The sequence below is a fragment of the Anopheles maculipalpis genome, chromosome 2RL, assembly GCF_943734695.1.
Source record: "Anopheles maculipalpis chromosome 2RL, idAnoMacuDA_375_x, whole genome shotgun sequence".
In the NCBI taxonomy this organism is placed as follows: Eukaryota; Metazoa; Arthropoda; class Insecta; order Diptera; family Culicidae; genus Anopheles; species Anopheles maculipalpis.
Genome location: NC_064871.1, coordinates 33,368,077 through 33,384,031, shown reverse-complemented (window position 1 = coordinate 33,384,031; position 15,955 = coordinate 33,368,077). Strand labels below are relative to the sequence as shown.

General features: G+C 43.0%; 1 protein-coding gene across 12 annotated transcripts in view; it reads left to right on the top strand.

The window, feature by feature from the left end:
* The window catches only part of LOC126557211 (protein groucho-like), a 345,364-nt gene that overhangs the window by 157,596 nt on the left and 171,813 nt on the right, over window positions 1-15,955 (top strand). The gene's annotated exons all lie outside the window — the stretch shown is intronic.

The following is a 15,955-nucleotide window of genomic DNA, read 5'->3' as shown; positions in this document are numbered from 1 at the left end:
CCAACAATGTTATAAATGTTTACTTAATTAATATTTTTTTGAGCTTGAAGTTCTTTCATCCAATTTTATGCACGGGAAAGTAAAGCAAAGTTAAAAAAACTTTGTGTATTTTTGCCAGTTTTTTGTCCTTTCCAAAAGAAGAATGTAAAACATTAGAAGGAACAGGTTCTCTCTTCTCCTTCCGGGTGAGATTTTTGCATCCTTTGTCTTTCCCCCAACCGTAGGAGAAAACCCAAACCATCGCAAATGCTAATAGGCTGACGACGCAAAGCAAGTGAGGTCAGAGTGGTAAAGCAGGAACGGTGGTAGCGTTGGTGGAAAAGAAGATCTAATTTCATTTCCCCCCGGGTACGGGGTTTTTTTTTTGCCATCCCACCCCCACATCGTCCCTCCCCGTACGCCTTCACGGATCAAAGCTCTTGCGATCTTTTTACATTTATTTAATTCCTTCAACGCTCCGCACAGCAACGAGCAACGTGAGCGAGCGCGAGGTAGTAGCGCTGGGTAGGCGAGGTTTGTTTGCTGTTTAGCTTATTCTTTCACTTTTCTTCGGTCGAAATTACTGTCCCGTGTTGTTACACCGAGCCCTTTAGTATCGCTTCGGCAGCAGTTTGGGGTGTTTTACTCATTCTATTTGTTTTGTGCTTCCCTTCGAAGCAATCGGGCGGGAGGTTTATTGTTGGGCGCAAAAATTCCCCCAAGGAGATCGTTGTCACTTTTGCTTAAATGAGCGAGCGAAAAACGAGGAAAAGTTTAATTTGTTTTTCCGTTCCCGTTTTTCCGTCTGCCGTCGTTCGTCGTCGTCGAAACACAAATACAACTCCCCCCCCCCCCCCCCCTCCGCCCGGCCTTCGGTGAAGAAGGGGGTTAGGAAATTCTCCACTACGATTGGGATCTTTTTGCGTCGTAAATCCCTCCGGAGAGTGTGTGTGTAGGGATGGTTAAAGCGGGGGAATTGCACAAAAACCACCGTCCTCGTACGCGTGAAGTTTGGTAAATAGAAAAGAAATGTCTGTTGCGGAAAGCCACAGCCGCCACGATGAGTGAGAAGATTGCGGAGGGAAGATAATTAGATATCTATAATTAATAATGTTCACGCTCCCGAATGGTTTTTGGGTGGATGGGTTCACGGTTTGGAGTGGTGAATCGGTAGGCCTCGGTCGAGTTGAAGTGTGTTGTTGGCGAGAAATGATGTGACGTGTTGGAATTATTTTTGATCGTTAAAGATGAAATGAAATGTAGAAAGGGAAATGGGAAGGTTTGTGTTAAACTTAATTAGGTACCGATTTTAGCTTATGTCTTCTGACATTTGGGAATTAGTGTTTTGTTTTTTTTTATAATCATGTTAGTAACAACTGAAAATGCTACGCACAAATATAGAGATTGTTTCATTATGGATTTCATGATATTGTATTGCATTGTTATCGGATCTACAAGTAAATGTTTTTGTTTTGTTTTCCTCCAAATTGGGGGGCCTTGTTGTGAAAATCTACTACTTGATTGTAACTTAAAGTTTTGCCCACAGAGTACTACAAGTCCATCCCAAGTTACTATCGCTATTTCCGGATTCCGGGCATAGTCTGACTATCGGGTCATGTTTCCTTCAATTCTTAATTTTTCCATTAAACTATTTACTGTCAAGCATGTTAGTGTTAACATGATTAATGTTAGTTTGTCCAGGCGCAGCTAATAAGCTTTTCAGCGCAGTTTTCGTAACATATGCCTAGAGCCAGATGTTTGAGCTAAATAATTAACGTGTTTAGCGCTAATACTAGTGGTTAGCAAAAACTTACAAACTAATCGACAACTTCAAAACTAATCAAACTACTTGACAAAATAACTTATCATTTCAATACTAGGTTGTTCAGCAGTTAGTGAGTTGAGGCTACTGCTGATGCTTGTAGCCGGTTGATGATGTTGTCTGCTATGTCGTCAAATGGTGCTGTGTTAGCTGCATCGTGGACGCTCCTCAAGCCGTGTCCAGGAAGAGTCGCAGGATTCTCCCAAGCGATGGGTGAACCGATTGGAAACAGTTAGTAGTTTATGACGCCTTGCGGATCGCACCGGTTGCCGATCATGGCTTGTGGTGCGTGAATGTTTCGTTTTAACATCAATTGAATTTGATCACCAGGGTTATTTGTATCCATGACAACACAATGAATCACCAGAAACATCTTTGAGATGCAGTACGGCACTATGACAATTCGCTCGGCTTCATCTTTACTGATGAAACTTTTTCGATAAATTCCAGTATTAAAAGCACAAAAAAAAACATTATTTTGCATAGACTATATGTACTGGATCGTCCAGTGGCAGTCAAATTTGTTACACGATGGTGACATCACCTTACAACTCGCCGAGCTTATTGTAACGGCGTCCTTTGTTTTTTCGGAAACACGGAGCCAAACAACTTTCTCGCAATTCCCAGTCCGATAATCACCAGGAGATCTAACATTTCCTGCCCGGCAGATCCATCCCTAATACACTGAAATCCTACTTGTAGCTCCAACAATAAATTTATTGTTGATTGTTTCCATCCCTAGGATTTGGGATTGTTTACTGTTTACTCAAATACATATTTGTTAATGTTGAAGAGATAAACATCATCCAATAGCAAGCTGCATTTCTCCAGCTATAATGTTCGCTGTGTTAAGTGCCGGAAGTGCAAGTAAGCTCCTACATTCGATTACAAACAGCACATGTTTTTATCCACCTCAATTGCTCCGTTTGGTAGCCAATCTGTGGTGGTAAGTTTGACCATTCACCCATCACCACTATCACTACCATTTGGCAAATCGGATGTGTGATGGTTAAAATACTTTTCCAAACCCTCTCCCCCCCCCCCCCCCCCCCCAAAAGAAGCCTCCGCATATGCGGTTCGATGCAAATGGAGCGTAGATTTCCATTCCATATTCAGTGCATTCGGGAAGAGAGAGGGAAAAAACAGAACAGAGAGAGAGAGCGAGAGAAAAAAAGGGTTTGGCAGTGGTGGCGAAGCATAAATATGCCAGTGCTGGTGCATACGCTTGGGCTATTTGTTATCCACTTTATTTATTCAATATATTGCCCACTCCCTCAACACTGCCTCACCCTTCCGGCCGCCCCAAACCGGTAAGTGGTGGAAGCACACTTCATTTATAATGATGTATTTATTTATGGAATAATGACAACAACAATAACAGCAGCAGATACAACTACTCTTTTCGCATTGATCGTGTACACACTCCACGCCTGCCCATTAACAATGACGGGATGATCTTTCGCTCTTCCCGCAACCTCACACCCGATCCCATTTTCGCAGCTGAATTGTCGGCGGATGTGGGCGGAGTGACGTACAATTTATTGTTCGCGTGTTTGACACACGTACGCGTGTCGACACACCAACAACCTAGCCCCAGCCGATACCGGTAAAATTGGCCAGCCCAAAAAAAAACACACAAACTTACACACGTACGTACGTGCAAGCACAGGTACACACACACACACACGCAGAGGCCGAGGCGCATCATTATCTTCATCAATAAACCAGCTCATGTGTTGCAAATTGTTCGACAAACGGAAATGAACGGAATGGCTTGTCCCGGATATTATTGAAATGAGGTGTACTAGAGAGGTGAGCGGGCGCGGTGAGTGCGCCAAGGGTTAGCAGTGGTAAATATGCGCTCATTATGCGAGTCAATAAGCCAGCCAGCCCCCTTTGTCCGGTGGGGAGGGTCGTGTACACCATCCCCGCGCCAAAAACCGAACCAAATGCCACAGCTTTGCGGCTTATGATGCCATTTCGTTGCCCATTCGTGCCTTTCCCTGGTGTGACGCCTCACGCTACACTATTTGAAACACGGGGAAATCCATTTTCCAACCCACATTTCCCAACTGTTTCAGCGAGAGCGAAAGTGTCAGTAGCATGTTTTTCCCATTCATCTCGCGCGCCGTTTGTGTGTGTGTCCGTGTGTTGTGAGGACGTATGGTACACGTTCGTGGGTGATGTTAAACATTAAATATAACATGTAATTACCAATTAATTAAAACAAACCGATGTGATAATGCGCGGACGGCGCATGAGAGTGTGTATCAACTGTGTGTGAAAAGTTTGCGTCGACACGATTGTTGGTTTGGGATTTCCACGGCGGATGCCGATAGGTAACCAACGATGAATGAAAAAAAAAAAAAAAACATAGCTGTTTGGATGTGATTAATAGCGTTCTTGATTTTTATCTTTTTCTGTTGTCAACATTAAGGGATTTCTAATAGTTTATATGGTGAATAAATGCGCCAGGCAATGAACCTTAAAATGTGCTTGAAAAAATCGATGAAATTGTCCTTACAATCATTGTTTAATCTGTAATTTTCTGGAAAATGATTTAATGATCGTAATAAACGTTTCTTCTTGGGTTAATGATCCATGCCCTGCCAGTAATTACTGGCTTCAGGGAGACTTTTAATAACACGTTTTATAACAGACAGTCAGTCCTCACCACTGGCTTTGAACTCCGGTCATGCCGTGTGAAGACCAAAACCGCTATCGCGCCGGTTTACCAAGCTGCGCTAATGAGCGTATTTTACAGTATGCAAAAGACTTATTATGAGGAATATTTAAAATTCTACTTGTAAAAAAGAAAACAATAAAAATTATCCTCAAACGAACCCAAACTGTTTGGACAATTATCATGGCATGATTGAAATACAGCTCCCACTCTTCACCATTACCCAGCCAAAGTGTGGTTATAAAATATTGATCGCGTTTATATTGTCCAGCGCAACACACACACACACCCACCAACGCCCGCACGTGTGGAGTCGATATGTTGCTGTCGCCAATATGCTACACGCCACCAGGCGCCTCCATTGATCGTGTGGGTGACTCCATTTCATCGTGTGAATTGGCCTGGCACCACCAATTCAACGTTGCGTCGTTGAATTGAATTAATTTCAAAAGCTCCACACGGATCCTTTTGTACGATTATGCTCATGTTTACGCGTGGATAGGAAACCGATACGTACACACCTCATCTCATCGACACCCAATACCGCTCCCCCACGCTGATGCGATACTGGGTAAATCTGGTGAAAGAAGATAATGATTATGCACTGCAATCACCAGCACAAACTGCCCCGTAATGTAGTGGACCCTTTTGTCGTTGGCTGGGGATGAAGTATGTATGAGTGGGAGAATGAAGATAAATACGAATTATCCTTCCGTCCGTTAATTGGGTCCGATCATAAATAGTTGTATCAATTAAAACAATTTGATTTATAATTATCATTCTACCTCGAAAGTGCTATGTTTGGCCAGGGGTTGAGGAAGGGTTTAGGGATGATGGTAGTGAGCTTAATTATTTTTACGCCACCACGACTGATCGCCCTTTTTACCTTCCGCGAAAAGTGGAACCGTTTGTGAGCGGGCTTACTTTTGATTATAATAATGATTTTTGGTTTCTCTTGTCATCATTACGTGGCCATTCTGCTGCAGTTAAAGGATGAAACCATATCTGATTAATTAAATGATCATTGAATCCAACCAGAGACGATTGAGTAGAAGAAGAATAGAAATGTTAATCTGTAAGTTTTGTAAGTAATTGAAACACATTATTAATATCATTAATCAATTACTTCGAACAATACAGCGACGTGTCGTCATGTTTAATAATAAATTATCAATTAATTCTATATACATGGTAGTATTTTAAATCTTGTAAGCCTCTCGATCGTATATGTGCGTTGTATGCGGAAACTGTGGCATCGCATTCATATTTAATATGTTCCGCATTCCGCTACGCACTCACGTTCAACATTTTTATTTCTTTAAATATGTGTTTTTTGTTTATTACTGTTTCATTTATATGTTAATTTTCATTCCTTTTTTATCTCTCGCGTGTGAATATTTTACTGCAATAATTTGCTATCATTTCGGTGCACCACTCGTGTTTTGTTTTGTTTTGTTTTGCACATTGTGTATGCTTTTATTGAAATAATTGTTTTTGCCTCCGCGCTTGACACATTCAATTCCATTTTAAGCTTCAACTGTTTGGGTTTTTATGCTTTTTTTTTTTTGGTTTTGCCATTTATCTGTGGCCACTCGTAAAGCCATTCGGCAAAGCACACAAAGAAGCCATCAAAAATGGATGGTATTGTATTTCGCGTACAGGCTGCCGAAAGACATGCAGGGAGAGTGAGGGGTGAGTTCTCCACCCCAAAAACAGATAAATAAAATTATCAACTGGTTTCGATTCATCCGGTTGCAAAAAAAAAAAACCAAAACAAAAAACAAACAAACAATATAAACAGAAAAAGTTGAAGCTGTTATATTGATGAGCAGCATCATACGGACAGAAAAAGAAAAAACAAAGTGGAAAATAAAACAGCAAACATAACATGACAGAAGAGACAAATAAATAAACAACGCGCGCTCGCGCAGGCATTATTTTTGCTTTTGGTAGATGGATTTTCACATTGTTTTTACTTTGCTGGTATTTTTTTTTGTAGTACTTTCCGTTAAAATGCAATGGAATAATATTGTAAAAAAAAAAAAACTAGTTGCAATGCTGTTGCGATGCATTGGAATGTAGATTGGAACAGAGGTGGTTGATTTTTTCACTCTTGTTGTTAGCATTGTTGCTGGCCACATTCGTGATGAGAGATCAACGTGTGTGTGTGTGTGTGTGTGCTACGGGAATTGATTCAGCTCTCGCTGCCTGCCTGCCTATCAACTGAATGTGCAGCATGTGTAGCAAATTTAATTTTTAACTGTGTGCAAATCGATTCCATTGGCGCTCTCGCTGCCACACTAAGCATGCTTCTGATCAGTCGTTTTATTTATTTATCTATTTTTTTATTTTTTTTTTTTTTTGTACCTTGATGGTGGATAAAAGTGGACAAAACTAAAACAAAAACCCTCCCACGGACACAAATGTATTCAAACGTGCATCCTGTCTGACAAAGTGAAATAAAACTACACTCCATTTCCGATGCATTGCCATTTTTTCCCATTTTTTTCTTTCCTTTCATTTTACCTCTTCCACTCTAACGTGTTTTTGGTGTGGTGGATTATGTCACTGTTTGATGCTGCACTCAAAGCGATAAATATCTCACGAATCTAAATCGCACACGGCAGACGGATATCGGGTGTTGTGTTACGGGTTTACGTTTCAATTTTTTTTTTACTGCTACTGAAGTTGAAGCACTCAAATGAAATGGAAACTGATACGCTGAGTTGTGTTGGCCGGGGTTTGGGGGTAAATGTTTGTTTTCGGAAATTTAATTTATATTCATAACGGCCAGGCTAGCTCATTGAGCTGGGGCACACTATAATTCAACAATACGCGTGTTGAGTAGCCTGTTACCGAGCTATGACAGTTACGGTAATTGGATAAATTGGATGGATTGTGTAAAGCTATTTTATTGAATCAGTATTTAAAGCATTTAAAGTGAGTTAAACTTTCATTATGCTCATTTGCAGCTCTTTTTGTTTCAATTGCAATACACAATCGGACCAATGAGAAGCAGCGCTATCCCGAAAATTGCACCATATATTTTCCCTCGATCCGTAGCACTTGTAGAATCATTTTGTCACAGTAAATAGCTCCAAAGTCAAACGCCTAATTCAAATTCTAAAACTTCCGCCGAGCCAACTACACACTCTTCTTTCTTTCTGGTGAAACTGGAGGTCATCAAATCCCCTCACAGCTGTTGATCCACACACATACACATACACACAAAAGAACACGAAAAAGGACTAACTTCTGCCGCCTTCCTCTGGCCTCGTGACCGGCCGACTGACCGGTCTACGTACGTGGACAATGAAATATTTCATCCACTGGGTTAGCCTTTCTGAAGTTCGAACGTCGGAAGTGATATCCGTTTTTTTTTGCGTCTTCCGCCTCCGACAGCGGCGGGGGAGTATGTTGAAAAACGATCAAACACATCTGGCGCACGAAGAGAGGCAGCTCGTAGTCGGGGGAGCAAAGCGGAGGAAAGAAATCGAAAAAGGCTATCCTGCCGATAGTCAAACACTACACTATCGTGGACACACACTGTTCATGCACTGCCTCGAGGGTTTGGTTCCGTTGGAGCTTCGTCGTTCTGGCATTGGAGAGGCCTTTCAAAATACACGGTTCACATGTGTGATGCTTGTGGTGATGATGCTCGAGAAATGCAGGAACTGATTCGTTCGATGTCTTTCCGTGTACAGTGTCGGTGGCCCTTGTTCAGATTCCGGGCCACACACACACACACATGCAGGACACTACATCAAAGCTGGGGGGGGGGGGGGGGAGGGGTCGGAGGTGATGCTCATGGGAAGTGTTTTGCAATGTCGTTGTTCCCGTTGGCCGTAGGGTTTGGACACAACGCTTCATTCAACCACGGAAGCTGAAACACGTGCTACCGTGCTTGGCTTGTGGGCAGTGGCACGGAGCTAGAAGCGTAGCCATGGATGCCTGGCAAATGTTTGTTGCACTTGACATAAAGCTGACCGAAGAGCCATCAGTTCATTCGATACTTCTTGTCCCTTGAAAATTTTATCCTATCACAGTGTGTTTGTGCATGTGTAGGTGCGTTTTTTTTTCCTTGTGTCGTTCGCCTACAACAAGAGCTTTGCGGACAAAATGGTACGATGTGCTGTAGCTCGGTTGTTGGTTTTCGTGATCATTTTCTCTCCGCACCACCCTGCTCTATCCTGCTACCAGAGCATAATGGATGCGATATGCACAACGGCCAGCACCATGGGTTCTGTAGTGGAACGCTACCTTGTTACTCTCGCTCACACTCATTGCTCTTACCCGTTCGTTTACTAGCAAGTCAAGCAAAAAAAAAATGGTTTATTGAGAGCAGATGATCACATAACATCGTGTCATTTAAGACGCAGAAAAGCTACATATGTGTGGTTTAAATAAATGAACAGCGATCTGGAGAAAAAAAGCTGAAATTTTACTGTAACGGCCTGTAGTCATACGGCTTTTTTTTACAAAAAAGTGGGATTTTTTTTGGGGTGCATTGACCTCAATTTTTGGTGGCTCGTTTGATATATATTTTTTGTCTTATGTATTGCGTTTTAGATTGCAGGGATGTCCTCTGTACTATGGATATACCATGTCTCATTACTCGTTTTTCGTCAAATGTTCGTGATCCTTTATGTTTGAACGTATTGTACTGTTGCTGGGTGCGATCGATCGTCGAATGTGCTTGTGTAGTTTGGCCGCCTGCTCGAGTGACGGTGATTGCTAGGCGTGTTCAGTGCGCAACATCACATCACCCGTCGGTTAATTCCGAACTACCTAAATGTTACGATTACTTCTTATCCTTAGCACTGCCGCTTATTAGGCCTTGAAACTCTCCAAACCCGCCATTCTTCTTCTTCTGCTTTTTGGCTTAACAACCCCTAAAGTCACGCCGACCATCGAATAGCTTACTAGACTTGTCGATACCCCGTAGTTGGATAGTCAATCCTCGCTACGGGGTGACGAACCGGATGGGATTTGAAACCCGTTCCAGCCGTGCGAACAACGGCGCCACTGTCGCTTACACCACCAAATCCACCATTCTAATTCCCAATCCTCCTTCATGGCTGGTTTTTTTTGTCCAACAGCATTGATGCTGCTCCTTCCCGCCTTTCCACTATTGCCGTATTCACCTTCCCGTTGCCTGAGTGTCTTCATCTCCAAATTCCAACGAGTCTCACAGGTTACGATCGGAATGACCCTCTCCATAGAGCGCAAGTTGCTTTTACGAACTCTCAGCATCCATTTGCCTATGATGTCTTCTTCTTCTTCTTCTTCTTCTTCTTCTTCTTCTTCTTGGCCTGCTCAGGATTGAGCACGTCGTGTCGACATGGCCAGGTCTCCAATCAGTTTCCAGGAAACTTAGTTTAGGGCTGCAGTCCTCCATCGAAGGTTGCATCCGATCTCCGACAGGTTTGACTCCACTTGATCCAGCCAACGAGCTCGCTGTGCTCCTCTACGCCTCGTGCCGAACGGGTCGCTGACCAGCACCTTCTTGGTGGGGCATGAGTCCCAGCCAACGTATCCTTCCGGCTTTGACTACCGTCAGGATATCAGCACCGCCAAACAGCTCAGCTAGCTCGTGGTTAATTCTCCTTCACCACGCGCCCTGCTCGCACACACCGCCAAAGATAGTCCTTTGGCGTTCTCCGTCAGCATAGTCCAAGACTCGTACCCGTAGAGCGGTGCGGTGCAGTATATCGTACAATTCGAGTGTTGTTGAAGTATTCTGGATCGCAGAAGTTTGTGGAGTAGACACGATTCCCCTGAACAATCCGTCTTCGGATTTCGCTGCTTACGGTATTGTCCGAAGTTACGATCGTACCAAGGTAGCAAAACTCCTCTACTACCTCGAGATCGTCGCCGTCATCTGATACTCTGCTTCCGGGTGCTCAGTCGGGTGTACGCCTCGCACACCGCCGCAGTTGTTCGTCCGATGATGTCGATGTAATTTAGGGCTGTCTATGTACAATAGCGATTATTTGTTACTTCTCTATGGCTTCAGAATTGATGAGATAAGGGTCCCGACGCAAATTCTTCTTTAAAAAAATATTCTGATCGCATTTGAGGCCAGTTAATGCCGACGACGTGTCCCAAATTACAACAATATTTTGCACAACCGCAGCCTGCCATTCAATTTCAATAATTGTCACATAAATGACTTCATCTCGGAGATGGACGGTCAGCTTCATATAACAATGTAGATTTTCAGGGCATTCTCTCCAAAAATTGAGAAATTCCACAATCACTCTTAAACTTCTGCTGCCTTACTACGATTCTTCAACACTGATGAGTCGTTTATTAAATGTTTTCCACTTTCTCTAGAAGTGAGAAGAAGTTGTTAGCCTGAGATTGAATTCGATAATTAATGCAAAACTTTCCAAAATCGTTATTAATTATGCATTGGCTTATTTGTTTCATGTACAATGCAAAACACAAATAAAAATAAATGCTACCCTCTTTATCCATTCGGTTCCACGCTCCCCCCCGCCGTCAACATTACAATTCACCGCTTAAGAATTCATCTTTTTTTCCCGCCGAACAATTATTTGCCATCCGCTGCCGACAGCCTTGACTACATAATCAGTAAATGTGCATCGCCATCGGAAGGGTGGTGGATGGGTGCACACGCAATACACACCACAGCAACAGCAAATAAATAAATAAAAAATCCCGGCAAGGATCAAAATCATTCAACCTTTTCATCCAAAAATGGACGAAATAGCTCGAGGCATACAACAACAAACAAAAAAAAGTTCGTTTTACTGCCACAACAGATTCATCATTTGTTTCCCCATTATTACCCGAAAATGGCCCAAACTTCCTGCCAGCTACAACATAACCCATCACAATCAGTCATTTGCACACGCTGATTTTTTTGTTTTTGTTTTGTTTTTTTTACCTATCCATTGTACATGTCGCTCCGGTCCGTTCCCGCTTCTTTAGTCGCAGTTTTTGCGTTGCCCTTTTTTTGTTGGTTTGGTTGATTTGTTTGTGTACTTTTACTGTTCGCTCACTGTCTCTCTCCTTTTGCTGGCCGACCTCCTACGCCATTTTTATTAACTTCTCTTTCTGTGGCCTTCCGTTTTTCTTTCTGTCTACCCCAGCCCAACAGGCCCTTTTGCTTCGTATCCTCCGTAGAATCCTTCGTTCAAAGGGATTAATCGATATCATCATGGGAAAAGACGTCCTGGTAGGGGACGGGAGGATGGGCAGCAGAGGGATAACCGCGCATCACGGGACAGCAAAAACAACAAAGAACAGCCTTCCATCATAATCATATCTCTTTTACCTTGCCGGGGGGGGGGGGCTTTGGGTATGTGTGTGGGTTGGTTGGTTGGATGGATGGATTGTTGGTTTGTTGTTGCCTAGGCGGGGATAAAACGCAACGAAACAGCAAAAGATTATCTCCCCAGTTCCTGGCTTTCGTAGCACTAAGAGAACAATGCCGCCAAAGGGGCCACACGATGATGATGATGATGATGATGGTGTGATGGGATGATGCATACCTTCCGTCCATATTTCTCTTTCTGATTTCTTTCCCGTTGCTTGCTCACTCCCCTAGCCAGTAGTTCATTTCCTTCCGCGACAGAATAAAGAAGATGATTTTGTTGGGCTCGTGGTTTGAATGAAAACAGCGCATGCCAACGCAAAAACCAAAAGCAAAAAATCAACCAGAATCGCATGTTATTGCACAGAAGAAAAAAACGGAAGATAGAAAGGACGGCAACGCATCTTCATCATGAATTACGGATTCCTAAAACCTGTGGCCCGGAATTCCGTGCGTGTAGGCGCAAGCATTACGATCCCTTGCGTTCGTGTGTCTGCCAATGAGCACAAAAGTGCAAAGGGCAGAGACAGCATCGTCGTCGTTGTCGTCCTAACTTTCGCTTTACACATCTTCTAGCCTCTGCCTCTCTAAATCTCATCGTTTTAGCCATTCATCAACACCAAAGCCTCCATCGTGCCTCCGAAATAAAGCCCGGGAGGTTTTTTTTTGCGTTCGTTTGAGCAAAAAAAAAAGCACATACCGTCGTCGTACGCTCATCAACTTCAATCATTTGTCGTTCACTTTGGTGTTGCGTGAGCGGGCTTTGTTCTTTTCCTTTCCGTGCGTATATTTCCTCCTATTTTTGCGTTTTTTTTTTTGTTGCTCACTTCTTTCGTTATTGGGAATGATGATGAGCCGGGATTTACGCTTGAAAAATCGGAACTTACCCACCCCCAAACCACACACACACACACACATACAAATACACAAAGAGACAGCTCATAATTTGGGGGACCAAAAATGAGGCCACAGTGCAAAAACGAGGACCGAAAAATCATCGCACGAAATGAAAGAGAAAAACGCATCTTTTTTTTTTTGGGGGCATCCTCTTTCCCCACCAAAAAACTCATCATTCATCATTACACGAACAGGTCGGTCTGGTGGATGGGTTCCAATATGCGGATCAAAACTGGCTCTTCAGCTTGCTTTATGTACACGCACACAAGAGCCAATCGCCGTCAACAAAAAAAAAAAAAAAAGAAAAATGGAGCTCAACAGCCGATTCTTACCAAATACTCAGCATCGGCATACGGTTGTGGGGGTGTGTTTTGGTCCCCAAAAAGCCCCGACCCCGGAAGTCATAAAGCCTAATTCAATCAAAGGAAATCCTTCCGGGGAAAAATGCTTTGCCAATAAACAACTCGCCGGTCGTCGTCCCCACACTTCTCGACGGTATCACACTGTTCGGCTTCATTTTCGATTAGAATCGATACCGATCCCTCATTCACTCGCGTTCTTGTCAAGGCACGTAAGGGCATGATGACTTACGGCTGGTAGCACATTCGTTTATGTACTCCCTCCTCCGCGCCATAGTGTTAAATATAGTCAAGAGGTTCGTTCGATCCTTATCTCGTCTCTCGTTTCAACTAGCAGAGCGAGTTAAGTCTTCATCTCAGCACAGACGAAGGCGGCTCCTTCTTAGTGGTTTGCTTTCATCCGTAGCAAAATCTTTCCTGCTATGACTCAGCGGAAAGTGAGGCTGATTAAGAGTATGATGAGGAACCCTGTGCTTAGCATTCACTGGAGAGCTTCTATCCGTTAAAACAACGTGATGAAGGCTTGACAATACGGCATTGGACCGTCATAATCAATTGTAAATAAATAGATGAAAAGGCTTACTGCACGCGCAAATGCCTCCTGGAATAGGATTACTGTTATGGGGGTTTCTTTTTCTGGGACAATCAGCCGAATAAACGACGCTTCATTGACAACGGTATTATTAACGGTCGTCGTCGTCGGTAGCATGGGTTATCTTTAAGGGGTTTCTTAATTTGATTTGATTGTTTGCTATTAATTACACTCATTTACCCTTAACTGTCGAATGTCACCCATTAATAGTTTGATTTCCAACACCAGCTTTTGAGAGCTATTTGTCAGTTTTTCTTTATCTCTAATTATTAAGCTATTAATGAAAGTTCCTAACACTTTATATCATGAGATAAGTTTATCAAAATCACAACATTACTGCTTGTAACAAAACAATCTTGTTTTTCTACATTCAAAGCAGTATATTTTAACACGAATTCCTCCACCAAATCTGGAATTAGATGTGGAATGAAAAATGACGCTTGTCCTCACCATCGATCGATTGGGCACAAGAGGTTGAGGCAGCAAATAGATGAAACGTCACGAAAATCAAATCATACTCTCCGATCCGAGGGTGATGATTCTCCTTCGTAGCTGACGTCTGCTGTAAAATGAAATAAAAATGGAACAAAATATAAACCCCACAAAACATGTCCCCGCGGGAGAGGACTCGCTAGCATCGAAGGGAGAAGAATGATGATTCCCAGCCATCGCTCTGCTTGTGATACCAAACCCAATGGTGGGAGGTTGATTCTGTTCGTTTTATTATTTTTCAATAAAGTCCTTCCTTTCGCGTTTTTCTCGTGCGTCTTCAATCTGCCCTTTGATTTGAACGCTTCAACAACACCCAACTCAACCCACCGTCCCGGTACCTAGGAATCACCTTATGGCGTTGTGTTATGCATTCCGTTTGAACTTTTGGGTTTCAAATTCCCTGCTCAGCAAGAACACCCGTCCAATTTCTTCGTCTATCATTCCTTCATTGGTCGGACGGTTGGCTGGTGGGCTGTGTCAAATAAAGAGGGCGAAAAATTGAACAGCAAGAATCAGCAGCGTTGAAAGAATCGAATCGATTTTATGGGGACACTATAAAGCTGTTGGCTGTTGTTACAATTTTTATTTTGGCCTTCCCTATATTTCTGTTATCCTTCTTTGCGTTTATCAAATGGGTAGAAGAAAATGGTAGCAACAAGAAAAAAAAAGATGCAGTAGAAGATTTTTCCATATTTCCACACTCCCATCCATCCGGTGGTGGTGTGAAGTTTGCTTCAATTCTCCCCGACACAACCACAGGGCAGAAACGGGAGAAGAAAATCGGTCGTCACGAAGTCTCCCTCCGCGTAGTGGCAAGGATGAAGCACCGAAAAATGACAAAGGAAAAAAAACCATTCACTTGTCAACCGTTACGAGGAAGCTTAACCCAAAATACCTTGAATCCGGCTGAATTCGAGTACGGCACACACATTCTGTTCTGGTCCATGGCACTGTCTCATCGTCTGCGGTTCTCTTTCCTTCGGTAGAGTTTATCCTTGGGTCCGAGGTTCGGTCACCCTAACTGACTTTTAGCTGAAGTGCTAAAAGGAAAAACTCTATTTCCTCGACTCATTTCATACCAGCCTTCCGGTGCATCCGAAATTGCTTATCCAAAATCCGGCCACGTGAAGCAGGAGGGCTAAGAATTCATCATTTTTCCATTGACACAGCGGCGGGTGAGTTGTAACTCGGAAGAGGAGGATCTCTCCTTATAGAAAGGCAAAGTTTTTTTTTCCCGCTTTTGGAGTTTTCTTCAAAGCATTTTTTTTGTGCATTTTATCGATGTGTGTGTGTGTGTGTGTGTGTATAATGTTGAATGCCGGGTAAGGTGAGATATTCTTATTTAGTTGTCTTTTTTGTGGAGACGCGTTTGCACAATTTTTTCGTCTTCCAATCTTACTACCTTTTTTTTTTTTTTTTTGAAGGAGGTTAGAGGCAATAAGCCCTTTTCATGTTTCAATGTGTTAGATCCGGTCGGTGAGGGATAACGATCCATGCACAAACAAACAAAAAAATGAAACATTGACTGATCCCCATCTGCTTTGCACGGCCTACCTGGCGTCTCCATTCCAGCACACTGTACTGAACCGGAAAAGTTGGATTTAAAAAGGGAGAAAAAAGGAGCAGGAGCAGAAGCAAAGGAAGTTGACTTAAGTCGCCAAATTTTATATACCTCTTTTTTGGTTTCCGTTTACGGTTAGATGGTTGTTTGCAGATTCCCCATCTTGATCGGGGTGCTGCATAGTGATAGTGACTAATAATGTTGATTCAAAGCCGTCGGGCGAAATTT